General features: G+C 42.5%; 1 long non-coding RNA gene across 7 annotated transcripts; it reads left to right on the top strand.

Annotated features, from left to right (window-relative positions):
• Positions 1–3607: 3607 nt before the first annotated feature.
• LOC136484234 (uncharacterized) lies at positions 3608–7648 on the top strand. Of its 7 annotated transcripts, XR_010765839.1 has the most exons (6): positions 3608–3747; positions 3829–5063; positions 5689–6651; positions 6803–6861; positions 7078–7175; positions 7298–7648. It is a non-coding gene; the product is annotated as an uncharacterized lncRNA (long non-coding RNA). The 7 variants fall into 7 exon arrangements; XR_010765838.1 differs by having other exon boundaries at positions 5689–6321; positions 6531–7175; XR_010765835.1 differs by having other exon boundaries at positions 6803–7175.
• The last annotated feature ends 6147 nt before the right edge of the window (positions 7649–13795 follow it).

Raw genomic sequence — 13795 nt, 5'->3', positions numbered from 1 at the left:
GATGTGGTAAGTAGATGTCATGGATTTGAGTCTTTATTAATCATAATGAATAAAAAATGAGTGGATTTGTGTCGAGTGTAAAATGATTGGATAAAAGAAAAAAGTTCAATTTATCTTCCTCGAAGAGTCATTTGATTATTTCTCTCTAGTAGACTACAAACCCGTTTTTTACCTACCTCAACTTTTAATGCCGATTGTTTTTGCACTTTAGTTGGTTTTGATGGTGGTTTTGCTGATATGGCACCACGTCAGAGGAAGTAACTCGGACTAAGCTAAAAGTTCAGGAGGTAAATCAGACTAAAATATTTCTATATAAAATATCAAAAAATAACTTTCAATAATTTATCCAAATATTTTTACATGGAAAAATAATGCAATTAAAAATCCTAAAATCTAGTTTAATTTTAGAAAATTCATAGGAAAACTATTTTACCACAGAAATTTATGGAACCAATTTCAGTTTTTTTTTCTAAAATTATGCTGTATCTTATGGTGCCTAGCTTGAAATTGTTTGAATCTTAGTGGACTTATTTTGGTGCTTATTTGATAGTAGAAGCTCTCATTATCTATTATAATTAGTATTGTCCGACTTCGTAGAAACATCAGTGGAGTATCATCAAGACTACATATGAGCAACAGTGTGGGCGTTGGTCGCCTGCCCTGGATGATTTCCAATGTAGCAATGTTAGCCTATGGTTTTGAGGGCCTAGGGCAAAATTAAAGATGGAGCCCATAATATAAAGACAAGTAAAAAAATATTTATAGGTGCATAGCGATGATAACTACTACCTAAATCAATTTCCAGAGTTATGTTTAAGTTTAACTTATTTAAATTTAATCAAATTTATAGAACAATAAGATTAATGACACCAAATTAGTATTATTAGATACGCCATAACATATATTTTTGTAATATATTCAAATGATTTTTATAATTAAATTATAAAAGAAAACTGGTGCAAAGCAAAATCTACCTTTGTCACGGAGAATATGCAAATCCCAATAGCTAAGTCCGATCAATATGCTATCAATAACATGTCGTACGTGTCTCGAAAAAAAAAACATTTCGTACGTCCTAGATCTTTCGATCATATCGAATGGCGTCGAGTAGAACAACATTTCTCGGGCTAGGCCAGGCCGACTAAAAGCCCGGGTCCTCTGATCCGTAGACTTGAGTCCAAGCCCACCCACTAAGCTGGTCGGGCCAGGCCACGCCACGCCAAGTCCCACGATGAACTATTGGCCAAAGTCTACCTAACCCCAACTATTTAGGGTGAACTACTTCACCCTCAACTATAAAACCAGATTTTTTAACCCCTAAACTTTCTAAAACCGGTCAAATAACCCCCAAACAGTTTTGGACGGTGTTTTTGCTACAGTGATGGCGGTTTTGTCTTTTTCTTTTTTATTTATTTGTGCCGAATCTTTGAAAAATCATAGTAAATCATAGAAAAATTATAAAATGAAAAATTTAATTTTGTTGGACTCCATATGAGTAGATCTACACAGTGAACATATAGTATGATATTTTTAGTACAAAGTTTTTGCTGTAGCTTTAGATATATGCTTTTGTGTAATTAATTGGAATAATTCATAGCTGCAGCTTCTATGGTCCAATTGTGGTGAAATTTTTATGGTGGGCTAATTATTGTATGCTTGAATTATAGTAAAAATTTCATACTCATTGGATCATGTATAACTTAGTTATAGATAAATCATAGATTTAACAAGCATAAACCTAAATAACTCTATAATTAAGTTATACATGATCATTGAGTATGAAATTTTTTAATACAGTTCAAGCATATAAAAATTAGCCCGTCATAAAAATTTCACCACAGTTAGACCATAGAAGCTGCAGCTATAAATTATTCCAATTAATTATAGAAAAACATAGATCTCAAGCTACAACAAAAACTTTATACAAAAGAATATCATATTATATATGTTCACTGTGTAGATTTACTCATATGGAGTCCAACAAAATTATATTTTCCATTTTATGATTTACTATGCTTTTTCAAAGATTTAGCGAAAATAAATAAAAAAGAAAAAGATAAAATTATCGTCATTGTAGCAAAACCATCGTCCAAAATTGTTTTGGAGGTTATTTGACCGGTTTTAGGAAGTTTAGGGGTAGAAAATCTAGTTTTATAGTTTGAGGTAAAATCCACCCTAAATAGTTTATTGGGTTACGTAGACTTTTTTCATGAACTATTAAAGCCCAAGCCCGTCCCACTAGCCCAAGCAAACATGGCACTCGCAGCATGCCCTGTGACCCATTGTCGAGATCACGCACGCCTTAGCTACCACACCCGTCCTCACTGCCCATGGGTCCAAGCGCCCCTGGGGCCACTGGCCAGTGAAAATGCAATGCTGCACCCGACGCCCGGGCGCGTAGGGAGGTGGGAGGCCGGATGGCCGCGCGGTGTTGGGCCTGTTGGCTCACGCGCCCAGAACCTGCACTCTGCATGTGGGCTCTCACAATACCATGGTCCATCCGTCAGCGAGTCACGTTGGAATGCGGATGAATCCAGACCTTCGGTTGCCATCGAAGGCGTCGTCCGTCCATCTATTCGTCCCCGCTCTAGCGTATGGCGTCGGCGGCGATGCTCCGGTCTGCTGCCCGCTCGCTCCGGCTCCGGCAGCCCCAGGAGCAGCAGCGGTGCTTTCTGGCAAGGCAGTTCCTCAGCAGCTCCGTGCCCACCGAGGTAAGGAATCTCCTCCTCCAGCTTCCTCTTCCTCCTTGTATTGGGGCTCGACTGGTTAGGGTTCGTCGAGTTAGGCGACCTGACCTCAACTGAACACCATGGCTGCTGTATTGGGCCCAGGAATTACGGATCCGTGGAATTAATAGGGCATGCTTAAGAAAGTTGGTTCTTTTGGGGGTTTGCTAGAATTCCGTTTGACTGATTGCCCAATTTCTTTGGTCGAGTTTAACTGCACCTCAGATCCGTCTGGTCCTGTTTCTATTTGGCTGCAGCCCCGGTGTATTAGTTAGTTTTAGGGTTAGGATTGGGTTTGCCCAGGTCCGTTGTAGAGGGAGGGAAGCCTGCTGGGGCTGGCTGGCATGGCCACTGAGCTTTGATTTTACACGGTATCTTTTCTTCCTGTGATCAATTGCGAACTAAAAAAATATACTGTGAAACTCTTGTCTTGTTAAATAATTGATGGATGGAGTGACATCGATGTATACATACATGATTATAAACCTTAACCATTCAGAATATTCAAGTGCTTCACCTTCATGAATTGCAAACTAAAGAAAGATTTGGTGAAACTCCTGTCTTGCTTAAATGATAGATGGATACAGTGGCATAGGTGTAGAAACTATTATAAGGTCTTGAATATGCACAGATGGTTAGCCGGAATGTGCAAGTGCTAGATGAGTGTGAAAGGGATGAACATTACTGGTGCTCGTATATATGAAACTTATATTAATCAGACTTTTGTATTCTGAAACCGGGGGTTAGGGAGATAGGGCTTAATATGCATTGCAAAATGTGGTTATTGGTGCACACAAAGATTTGTAACAAATCCATTCATCATGCTCCTGCAGAGACACACATGTTCCCCCTCCTCGACTAAGCCTTTGAAAGGCTCCATGGAACAGAAAAGTCGCGTTAATGAGACGACGGGAGACATTTATAAACGACTATTGATGAAGATCGATAAGATTTCAGATGGCTTGGATGAACACTCTCGGTTACTTAAGCAGCTTGAGGTTCAGATAGAAGAAAATAACAAGTAAGCAACCACTTTTGTGGTCAACATATACATGCAAACCTTTTTTTATGTGGTTACCCTAACTATTATTCATTTGACTAGCAGGCATCGTGGAGCAATAGACCTGACACCATGGGTTGTGTCGATATCTTCTTCGTTCCTTTTGTTTGGCCTTTATAATTATGTTTATTAAGGCTGATTTACTCAGGAGGGGGAAATGTAGGTGCAAAACTCTATTTAGTGCGAACTCATGAATTCTCTGTTTCTTTTGTAAGAAATGGAGTGATGTACTGCCTCAGATGTTCTATGATATAAAATAATTTCTGATTTATGCTTGAACTCACTCTTCTATTGGTTGCTTGTTGTTTCTGCATTGATCTGAGTACCAATGAATGTTAATCAGGATTTGATCAAAAGTGTTGTTTTCTTGGTGAATTTGAAAGTTTAATGGCTGTGAACATACACCTATATTCAGGGTGGGCTTATGGGGCCTATGTAAATAGGTTGCAGGCCTCTTTGTGACCCCCTGGACTCCTGGTAGCATTTAGTGACAGCTACACCTGTTTCCTTCCCAGAACTTCACTTGATGAATTTGCAGCAGTTTTTTATTTCTAAAGTTAAAGAATATCTGGGCTGCAAGTAGAAAACCTGCAAGAGAAGTGATTCTACACTGGACTGTATTCGCTGGCTGCAATGAAGTGTACACTGTTACTATGCATCACACAGCTTAGGCATTCAGTCCTAGTGTCTGTCTTTGCAGGCCAGCCTATCCCATTGTATTTTACAAAGGTCTGAACCCTGATGCAGTCCCATACCCCCATCCATTCCATTCCATTTCACTACCACACTAGTCCGAGAGCCAGAGTGGCCCTAGCTGACAAGAAGCTGACCATGGCAATGGCTAATGAGCACACAGTGAGAGATCATCTCATCACGCAGCGAGAGATCATCTGATCTTTAGTTTTAGCCTTTTATTATTCGTTCTGTCTAGGTGATATCTGAACAAAATTCGACTGGTCAGATATCTAATGAGAACATGATAACTAGTGAAGAGAATATTGATGGTGTGATGGATATGGGACCTACTATGAAGTGGTTTTGACAGTCAAGCATCTTTGGTTGTTGTATCAACTAGAAAATGGCCTCAGGAATCAAATTCTGGTCTGAGCAAGGCAGTAGGCTTAGTGAAGAAGAAAGGGAAGGGAGTTACACATGGGTCCTATACTCCTTTCCAGGTGGACAGGAGACCTAAAGGATTTTCTGAGGATGGGAAGACAATGGTAGAAAGGGCACAAGCAGTTACAAAGAAAGCCAATCTGGAAGTGAAGTACCACAAGGTAACAATAAGAATTCTCTTGCTGTTTTATTAGTTTAAGAATTACTGATGTTTCTCATGTAGTTAGTGTTAGTATTGACAGTCCTATAGACGAAATTAATAGTGCTGCAAAGAATGCATAGGAATAGGGAGCAGAGGATTCTAAAAAAAAAAGGAATAGGGAGCAGAGTTTCTCTTTAGAGTAATTGTAATCCTAGTAAAGTGTGACAATGACATCGCTATGCCTTTAGAAGCAATGGTGGCTGCAGCATACTTAATGCTAAATCAACTTAGCAAACAATTAGAGGCTAGCTATAGTGGCATGGAATTTATTCTGATTATCTAACAAAAATAGAACTAACCTGGGAAGTCTGTATCTCCAGTTCTCCACGGTCGCTTTGTTGTGCCTTTAGCTATTTTCATTACATGCCACACCTATAGTCTTATATGCCAAAATTTTATTTTCATACAGTACATAAACCTCTGTCTAGATATGCTGGTAACTAAAGTTTCTAATCTGTTTATACATATCTTGTATGGTTTCATTCAATTTTCCTGACAATTTGATATTGTATTTTAGATATGACAACTATGTAGCCTAGTAATGCATTTGCAGTAAAAAATCTTGTGTTTTGTTGGTGATACAGTGTCATGTGGAGGCGCCGTAGGCGTGCATGGTGACCGCGTCCAGCGCGGGCAGGAAAAGGCCGCCGTGCATGGCTAGGATCTGCGCGGGATCTGGAGCACGCCTTGACTAGGCATGATCACTGCAAGGCTAGGAGCTTACTTGACTGCATGGCTAGTAGTCTGTTTGCTTGGCTAGGAGTTGTTTACTTCGTCAGTTTACTTCGCTGCATGGCTAGGAGTCTGTTGCTTGGCTAGGAGTTGTGTACTTCGTCATTTTAGGCCTAGCATCTAGGAGTTCCCATCTCTATTTAGTCCTGTAAGAACGGTCATCAGAATTAAGCAAGAACAATTACCCAATTTCCTTAGTCTTCCTTTGCTGCAACAATCGGCGCCGAGGGGTAAAATCTCGCCCCAAGCCCCCAACCCTATGGATTGAGGCTATGAAATGCATAGCCGAGGTCCAGCTACCCTAGGCCCAACGCCCACGACATACAGGATGTGACTTAGATCTTGGTGAATACATGATAGATTTTAACTAATCTTGTGTTTTGTTGGTGGTACAGGATGTGACTTATATCAGAATCAGATTGTTAGACAACTGTGCAATGCAAAGTGCTAGGCACTTCTCTTATAGTTCATAAAAGAGGGGCTAGGTAGATTGAAAAACTCATATTTAGCTTTGTCTGTTGCCATATGCAAACATAAATCTCCAGTATAAATTGTTACACTTACAAGCAAGTACAACTCTTATAACATTCATGGCTGCCATATACAAACATAGATCTTTTCAAAAGTCTCAGGTTAGACACAGTTTTCCTTTGTTTCAGTTCTTTGTTTAACAAATAGTTTTCTTTTGTTTCAGTTCTTTGTTTATCTGTACCGTAGTGCATGCTCCTCACATTTCGTACAGAAATATCTCAGGGTGGTCCAGATCACTTCATAGCCATTGTATTCCGAGGAAAGAGCTATATGTCACCTGCAAGGTTAAATGTGTTCATTATGTTGATGTAAATCTATTTCAAAGACAATTTCAAAATAAAGTACACACATCATCTGAATACTGTTTTTTGAAACATTCAAATTGTTTACTATGTGTAGGTGTCTAAGCCTTTGTTGACATGGATTGCATTTCAGGTACACAATCAACTTCCATGCCACTCGGGGGGACAAAGGTGAATCTGTTAATTTGTCAGGTACACAACTGAATTGAGTCTGAGGTCACAATATCAAATGTAGTTTAGTACAACAAAGAAGCTCTGGAGTTATTTGGTAGGACCAGTGGATCTGTTCTGCCTCACCCATGACAAAAGACAGTGTGAGGTTGAGATTAGGAATAAAACTATTAAAAGATTAAAATAAGATTCCTCCAGTTTCTGAAATTACTGATTGTGGAGAATGCATTATCATAGACAAGACAGTCCTGCGAGGACAGGCGCCCCAAGCTCCGTCCAGCCCACGTCGCTGACATGGACGGTCCAGGAAGGTGAAGAACAGTCTTAGACCTGAGGTTAGGATCTATTTTCTTGGTTAATTTGTGGATTTCCTCCTCTTCATCAGCAAACCTAGGGAACAGGGCTAATATTAGATTTTCACATGCAGTGCTTATTCTATGGATTTCTTGGTTTTCAGTTGGAGCAATCTAGGAGTAGCTGGGTAAACAATGTCAGCATGCATTGGCCTTGATTACTGCACAACAAACTGCTGATGCTGCTGTACAAGAACAAAATGCTGCTGTCCAGTAAGAGCTCCTGAACTGTCTATGAAGAGGAGGCTTAAGACCAACAGAATTGTTTATGAACCTTAAGACCTCAGACCTTGGGATATATGGTCTATGTATGAACTAGTGTCGTTTCATGTAACTGAGATGTAGACTCACTTTTATTTTATCCCTATCAACTTTTGTGTAACTGAGGAGCCAACTCAGATTTATTTCATCCCCATCAGCTGAGATGTGAACTAATATCCTTATGGTTTCATCAATATTCTTTTGTATGTTCTCTGCATGTTCACAGGTTCACCATTGTGTAGTGTTACTCTGGCTTCTTGTACGCACTCTGAAGATATTCTTGTGAACACTCGTGCAAACATCATGTCAAAATTTGTAACTAATATCCAAGATGCTGAAACATCAATTCCATTCCATAATGCATTAACAGTCATTACAAGGACATAATGCCTCACTTGTAGCCAGACAAAGTGCGCCAGGTCCTGATGGTTTTGGTCCTTCATTCTACAGAGCTTCTTGGTCTACCGTCAAACCGGAGGTAATGGCTTTCATGAACAGCTTTCACAGAGGAGATGCACAGCTCGAAAGAATTAACCGCTCCTACATGGTCCTCATACCAAAGACCCCGGGGGCAACTAAGGTGGACACTTTCAGGCCCATCTGTTTGCAGAACAGCTCAGTTAAAATCCTGGCCAAGACACTCACAACAAGGTTACAAAAAGAAATCGGTGACCTCATTGATTTGAACCAAACGGGGTTCCTGAAGGAAAGGTCAATTGCCGACACATTTGTGTATGCGGCCGAAGTTGTTCAGGCTTGCCACAAGAGAAAACACCGGCCTTGGTCATAAAACTGGATTTTGCCAAAGCGTTTGACACTGTCAGCTGGGTTGGTCTTGACTGCATTCTTCAGGCTAGAGGTTTCTCAAATGTTTGGAGAGATTGGATTCAATCCTTACTATCATCCTCTAAGTCTGCTGTGCTAGTAAATGGGTGTCCGGGACCTTGGATTACATGCAGAAGGGGGCTGCGACAGGGGGACCCGATGTCCCCTTATCTTTTCCTCATCGTGGCAGATACCCTTCAAGCGATGATCAGGGACAGTGCAGATGAAATCAAGCATCCAATTGACCAATCAGCAAGCTGTGCAATGTTTCAGTACGCGGATGACACATTGATAGTACTAAAAGGGGATCTCAGAGCTGTTCAGAAACTGAAAATCATACTAGACCTCTTTGCTGCAGCAACTGGCTTGACAATCAACTATAACAAGAGCTCTGCAGTCCTAATTCACATGAATGATGGCCTGATCCAGCAATGCATTGACACTTTGGGTTGCAAACGCGAGTCCTTTCCACAAAATTACTTGGGTATGCCACTGTCAGCACACAAACTACCTAAATTGGTCTTCAGCACTTACATTGAAAGGATTGAAAAATCACTCTCATCTTGGCAAGCTAGTCTCCTTAACACCATGGGAAGGGTTGTGCTCATCAATTCAGTCTTGGACAGTAAGCTTATCTATGTCATGTCATCCATGCAATTGCCTCCCGGGGTGCTGCAACAGGTGGACAAACTCCGAAGGGCGTTCTTGTGGGCCGGAGATCAGAACACCTCATCCTCCAAGTGTCTTGTTGCATTGCAAAATGTCTGCACAACAAAAGAATTAGGTGGACTGGGGATCAAAGACCTTGGGACTCACAACATCTGCCTTCTGCTCAAGTTGATTCATCGCCTGCACTGCGCTAACTATTCTGCTTGGGCGACATGGATCAGACAACGTGCAAACCAGACAAGCTTAAAGGGGGACTGCGAGGTCACCATTGGGAAATGCTGAGGACACTACTGCCACTCTATCAGGCCATCACAACTGTATCGTTAGGAAATGGAAAATCAACTTCTTTCTGGAATGACGTTTGGGTTGGTGATGATGCTTTAGCAGATCGTTTCCCAGCTCTCTTTTCTCACGGCACCCAAAAAGAAGCTTCAGTTAGCATGGCTATCACCTCAAACCTTCAGAATGCCTTTGTCAGCCGAATGACGGCGCAGGCTGCTGCTGAGCTTGGTCAGGTGCACATGCTCATCCAACAGACAACGCTTCAGGAAGCAAGTCAGGACACAAGGAATTCTCCTTTCAGCTCTGGCCTGGGGGCAATTTATAAGCTACTCAAAGCTAGAGGGCAGAACACTGACCCGGCGTCAGAGTTTGTTTGGAAGAATGCAGCGCCACCTAGGGTGCAAATGTTCATGTGGTTGGTCGTCAAAGGGAAAATTTAGTGCAGAGCAAATCTTTTCAGGAAACATGCTGTAGACAGCCCAGGATGCACAATTTGTGGTTCACCAGAGGAAACAACGGAACATCTGTTGTTTCAGTGCACGAAGGCTGCAGAATTTTGGGAGGTCTTAGGAGTTCCTGTTCCACATAATGGATTTGCTGCATATGACATCCACTCTAGCGTCAAGGTCAGCGCGGTTCCTCAGCAGCAGCATAACATGTTCATTGCACTATGCTGCCGGCAATTATGGAAAAGAAGAAATGGGGCTGTTTTCCAAGACGAGATGACTTCCCTAAGACAGTTACTCATTGCCTGTTCAACTGAAGCAAAGCTGTGGAAAGCAAGGCTGCCGAGGAGGCAAAAATCTATCGCTGATATCTGGTGTTGTGCTCGCTTTCAGGAAGCGATACAAAGAATTATGTAAACCCCTATGTGTAAATTCTTTTCCATTCTTCCCCTGTGCTCTAAACATCCAACTGATGTAGGCTGCCAAAATAAATTGCAATGATATGCCCCCCCCCCCCCCCCCCCCCCCCCCCCCCCCCCCCCCCCCCCCCCCCCCGCCCCCCCCCGCGTTGAATTTTCAAAAAAAAAAAACAGCAGGGTTGGAAGATTGGGAGCTTGACTAGAAGGCAGCGGCGCTCGGGTGAAGCCGGACTCCCCCCCCCGCGTTGAATTTTCAAAAAAAAAAAAACAGCAGGGTTGTAAGATTGGGAGTGGCCGGCCCGGGCCGCCGGTTTGGTGCAGCGCCGGCCTGCGGACGGACGGGGCGTAGCAGGCTTCGAGAGCCTGCGACGGGGCGTCGGGCCGGCTATGTCTAAGGCCTACAACATTGGTTGGAACATAGCCATGTGTAGTCTTGTTTTGTAGATATAATAAAATCAAAAGATACAACAGCGTGAACAAATTGAAAATCGAATGTTTGGTTTAATACTTAATAGATATGTGCATTTGAAGTTCCATATCATCCAAAAATCTCAATACATGCGCAACCAACCACAACTTGACACGTCATCATGTATACATGGGCATCCAACCGGCCAAAACGGGGCGGCCCAATTCTTAGACCGTGTCCGTGCCGAGGTTGCTCGTTTACTGCAGGTGGCGCATGACAAAACTATTTGGGCTAATTTTCAAAAAGAAACTATTCGTGCTAGTCAAATTTAGGTTGACAATTTGAGATCCAATGATGACCAATTTTTTTGGGCAAGCCAAGAATTGGTTTTGCTAAGCTTAGCCGACAACCAAACAAAAACCCTTAGTCATATGTAGAATAGAATATTCAAGTTAGGTCTCGTTTGGATACACATGTATCCATGTCAATCTATATGTAATGAGCTGGATTTGGCCCTGTTCGGCTTACTCAGAAACCGACTTGTTCGGCTTGTTTTTTTAGTCAGAACAGTGTTTTTCTCTCACAACAATTCAGCCAGAACAGTGTTTTTCAACCAGTTTCAGCCAAGTTTCAGCAAGCCGAACGAGTCATGTGGGAATTAGTTTAAATTCATCTCTAATCCATTTAAACACATGTTTAGTTTCTACCCCAAATTCTAAAAAAGTGCTATAGTAGCTATCACATCGAATTTTGTGATACATGCATGGAGCATTAAATATAGACGAAAAAAACTAATTGCACAGTTTGGTTAGAAATTGTGAGACGAACGTTTTGAGCCTAATTAGTCCATGATTGAATACTATTTGCCAAATAAAAACGAAAATGCTACAGTAGCCAAATTTCCAACTTTCACCCAACTAAACACGCGCAAAGTTATATGTCGGATTTGACAACTACGGTGGAGGGGCTGCATCTCTCAAACGAAATCTCTGTTGGCGATCGTCGCCGGGCTACACATTTGTTTTCATATTTCTGTCCGGATTTGGATTCGAATACGGATAGTGTCAACTATGTCGGATAGGATACGATTGGATATCGACATCATAAATATATGATTTGAGTATTCGGATACGGATACGGTATCGGATGTTAGATATCTGGACTCGGATACGGACAGATCTCAACCCCTCTAAACGGATTCGGTTTCGAATACGGTCGAAAAATATCCGTACTGTTTTCATCCCTACCCCCACGTACGTACGCATTCGCGGGGAGAGAAGTGTGTGAGCTCGCTACCGAGAGCGCTGCAGGCCCATTTTAAATAATAATAATAATAATAATAATAATAATAATAATAATAATAATAATAATAATAATAATAATAATAATACCTTCAGGGCCATCTATGTATGCAACTTCGTGCTCCGCGCCTGCTGCCTGTCCATGGATGCAGCATCGTGCTCTGCTTCACCTCGTGCTTCGCGCCTGCTGCCCAGCATGGATGCACCTTCGTGCTCCGCGCCTGGTGCCTGCCCATGGATGTAGCTTTGTGCTCCGCTTTGCCTCGTGGCCCGCGTCTGCTGTCCACCCATGGATGTAGCTTCGTGCTTCGCGTTTGCTGCCTGGCTATGGATGTAGCTTTGTGCTTTCAGCTTTGTCACATGTGGAGATGTCCTGGTTTGTAAGCATCGTACGTGACAACGTGCACCAAACCTTCTCAAATTTTTATCATAGCCTCCACATACGATATCACGACATCTCAACAAGTTTCATAATTTTCGGACTTCGTTTCCTTTTTATAGAATTTAAAAAGACTTCGCACACAAGTTCGCGGTCATGTTTCGTGAACAAGATGTCCCAAATTTCGGGTCCGTTTCTAGATACGGCTTCACACTACACTTAGTAACATGACCATCATTTTTTGAATCATTAAATTCCATTATTCGTACCACGTGCAGTTCAAATTTATATTTTTCGAAAAAATTCAAGTAAACGAAATAAAGTAACTAAATATATCAAAAAGCCACAAAAAATCCTCAAATTCTAACTAGGAGTTCCTGGTACCTTAAAAGGGCTGCACAAAAAATTTGGAGGCAAAAAAAAAATCTGGCACTCGGCAAAGGGGGGTCTTTGCCGAGTGCCAGGGCATGGCACTCGGCAAAGGGGGTCTTTGCCGAGTGCCAAGAATAAGGCACTCGGCAAAGAGGGTTTTGATTTTTTTTAAAAAAAAATTCCTCTTTGCCGAGTGTCTTCAAGGGGCACTCGGCAAAGACATTTCGAAAAAAATTTTCTTTGCCGAGCACCGTGTCAGGGACACTCGGCAAAGTATTTTGCAAAAAAAAAATCTTTGTCGAGTGCTAGATCTGGGACACTCGGCAAAGAATATTTTTTTTAAAAAAAACCCTTTGCCGAGTGCCAGATCGGGGGCACTCGACAAAGTATTTTCCAAAAAAAAAATCTTTGTCGATTGCCAGATCTAGGACACTCGGCAAATTTTTTTTTTTAAAAAAACTTCTTTGCCGAGTGCCTAACAGCAGGCACTCAACAAAGAAGGACGTGGCCGAAGACCGTTACGCGAGGCAGCCTGTGCCGAGTGCCGTGCTTTTGCCGAGAGCCTGGCACTCGGCAAAGAAGTCCTTTGCCGAGAGTCTTTTTTTGTCGAGTGTCCGGCACTCGGCAAAGAACTCTTTGCCGAGTACAATTCTTTGCCAAGTACGGCACTCGGCAAACAAGGTCTTTATCGAGTGCTCGATTTTTAACACTCGGCAAAGCAGTATGTAGTCGGCAAAGATACCGTTTCCAGTAGCGAAGGCGTGCAGCTAGCACGTGCGCAGTCCCGCTCCCGCGGCTTTGCCCTGCCCGTACCTGTCGCGCTGGGGCAGCGAACGGAAAGCGGCTGACGGGTGGGGCCCAGAAGACGTCGTTCTCCTGCTGCCCTGCTGGCGTTCGCGCAAGAGCATCATTGCCGAGTCCGTCCGTCACACCCACGAACTTGTACGGTACAAGTTGTACCGGTTTTCGCCTGGGCTGGGTGCCGCACAATCGATCGCGGGAGCCAGGACCGAGGATGAGCTACATTCCTACAACTACAACTGCAACCAGCAACAGGCGCCCGTGACAGGTATACAGTGATCCACGAGCTCCGGCCGGAAGCTTGTTTTCTTCTGCCACGGCTTTCATCACGGCTGAACTGCCAACCTGGAGAATAATTAGTGTGTGTGATGATACAGTACTACCTCCTGTAACGTTACTCACGTAGTACATCAATTTTATTATGTTGGCATGATCGAG

The sequence above is a fragment of the Miscanthus floridulus genome, chromosome 9 (genome assembly GCF_019320115.1).
Source record: "Miscanthus floridulus cultivar M001 chromosome 9, ASM1932011v1, whole genome shotgun sequence".
In the NCBI taxonomy this organism is placed as follows: Eukaryota; Viridiplantae; Streptophyta; class Magnoliopsida; order Poales; family Poaceae; genus Miscanthus; species Miscanthus floridulus.
The sequence above is the reverse complement of the archived record's forward strand: the minus strand, read 5'-3'. Positions and strand labels throughout refer to the sequence as shown.